Here is a 2,586-nt window from a genome sequence, read left to right as displayed (position 1 = left end):
GGGCAGGAGAAAGAAGGCGTGAGGGACCGTGTGCAGCATGGGCTGGGGATGCCCACCGAGGCGTGGGAAGGGACTGTTGCTGCCAGCCTCCTGCCCCGTGCTCTATTCACACACGTATCTGTCAATAAATGCGTTCTGGCCTTTATAAAATACCCTGCGTTTGGCTCTTAGCTAGTAGACAAGGAGAGCTGTGCTCTCCATCCAGGGGAAATTGGTGTCCTGTGAAGGGGGTCGGGAGCCCCGGTTCCCCCCAGGCTGGCAGTTTCACAGTGACTTGTTTCACAGGTAATGTTGCTTCACAGTTGGCCTGCAGCATTTTCGCCAGGACAAAAGCTGAGCAAAGCTGTCCCATTTTCAGGTAGCTGGGCTGGGGGTGGACCGCAGACGTGACCTGGAGTTTTGATGACTAGCAGCCACAGATCCAGTTGAAGGATGTGGCTGCTGCTCTCTGCCTTGGGCAAGTGGCCTGACGGTGGAGCTCGTGCTCTGTAAGCCAACTTCTGCCGCTCAGCTCTCTGGTATTCAGGTTCAGTTACAAAAGGAACGTGGAAATTTACTGTATGGATTTCTTGCAGGGCCTAAGAAATTGTACAGGTTTTCTAAAGCATTTTATTGATTAAAAAATAAAGTCAATAAAGACCAGGCATTGAATTCAGCAGAAAAGTGTTTGTATTGTAAGGGTTAAAACCTAAATTTCTTCTAGTAACAGTAATCCATCATTTTATAGAAATATTCTTACAGTGTTTACCAAGCAGCTTGAGAGCAGGTAGTAGAAATTCTCTCAGACTTCTGCCCATTACTCTTTTGAACTTTGTAGTGTCACATATACTCTTGAAATAGAAAAAAAAAATCTGCTGTCTCAATGTGTGGCTTAGATACAGGAAAGATGCTGTTCCCTGGTAAGAAAGTTAGTAAAACAAGTTTTAGCAATCTCAATTAAATTAGGTTTTCAAACTTTGATGTTTTTGAGTGGTTAATGATACTGTAATGCCTCACTGCAAGTGAGTTTTTGAAAAAGCTGGGTGACTTTAGCAGTTCTCCTGTCTCATTTTGTAGCACTTCAGTTAGGGTGGTAGCTTCAGTAAAAAGCATCAGAAATCAAATCCTCTGTGAAGGGAGATCCTCTGAAGGCAGAAGGGGTCTATATACACCTTGGAGCTTGGATGGCATTGATGGACTTACCAGTGCACAGCCTATGGCCTTGCATAAGGTGTGTTCTTTGCCTCTCTGATGCTTCTTGCCCATGTGCTGAGCAGTCTGCAGCACTGCAGGCTGCTTTGGACTTGTCAGTGGCAGGAATGGTCTTGTGGAGACAACCCTGTGTTATCAACCCTTCAGTGTAAGTATCAAGGCAAAGCAGGGGCAACAAACACTTGGACAGGTGGAAAAGGTTACATAGAGGCATTCCAGACCTCTGATCTTCCAGGCATTTCCATAGGGCACATCTTGTATGTGCTGGGCCCGAGAGAAGGGTTCTTTTCCTGTATGCATAGACACCTGATAAGAATTCTGTGCTGCTTACAAGGCTATTGGTCAACTTCCTCCACCAAAATCCTGTGGAATTTGTTCATTTCCAGCAGCAATGTGGTCACCTGAGCAGACGTGCAGGTGTTCCTGTGGTGTTGCCACTTCCTGGCTCTCACAAGTGGGTAAAGGTTTTGCAGCTTCATGTGGGGGCCTGAGCAGGCCACTAACCTGCTTTCCCAAGCTCAGCACCTTGCAAAATCATGACTTTTAGGCTCATCTGATCTGCTCATAGAATCATTGAATGGTGTGGGTTGGAAGGGGCCTTGGAGATCATCTAGTAAGACCTAAGAGTATGCAAAGGCAAAATACTTACATCTGTTACAATGATGCTTTTTTTTCAGAATTCAGTTGTTCCATTGCTTAATACTGGTATACTACTCTGCTGACAGCTAAGCAGCATAGCTTACAGCATCGTAAAAATTTGGTTATAAAATTTTGATCCATCCTGCACTGTAATTTACCATAATTTCACAGAATCACATAATTGTTATGGTTGGAAGAGACCTCTGGAGATCATCTCATCCAAGCCCCCTGCCAAGGCAGGGTCATCTAGAGCAGGTGGGTTTTGAATGTCTCCAGAGAGGGAGCTGGGCAGCCTGTTCCAGTGCTCTGCCACCCTCGATGTGAAGAAATTCTTCCCCACGTTGAAGTGAAGCTTCTTGTGTTTCAGTTTATGGCTATTCCTCCTCATCCTGTTGCTGGGCACCACTAAAAAGAATCGGAAAAGTATTTCACTTAATTTTAAACTGCCCCATGCTCTGGACCATGGCTTTTTTATTATTATTTTCACTCTTCATTACTTCCCATATTTTTCTGTGACAAATACTATGATACACACTCAGTCCTAATTAGGTTTTAGTCGCTCTTACTGGCATTCTGTGCTGTGTGTTTTAGCAACCAGGTTTTGCTTGCCTTAAAACAGGCGTGAGCGGGGTTTTGCCAACGCTAGGACCCTGGGCTGGGGGTGCTCTCTGCGGACACTTCTCCCCTCACCCGTGCGAGTCCCTGTTTGGGTCCCCCGTGTGTCGGGAGCTGTCCCGGGAGGAGGCGCTGCCGCCT

The sequence above is a fragment of the Corvus brachyrhynchos genome, unplaced genomic scaffold, assembly GCF_000691975.1.
Source record: "Corvus brachyrhynchos isolate BGI_N302 unplaced genomic scaffold, ASM69197v1 scaffold961, whole genome shotgun sequence".
Taxonomy (NCBI): Eukaryota; Metazoa; Chordata; class Aves; order Passeriformes; family Corvidae; genus Corvus; species Corvus brachyrhynchos.
Note: the sequence above shows the minus strand (reverse complement) of the source record.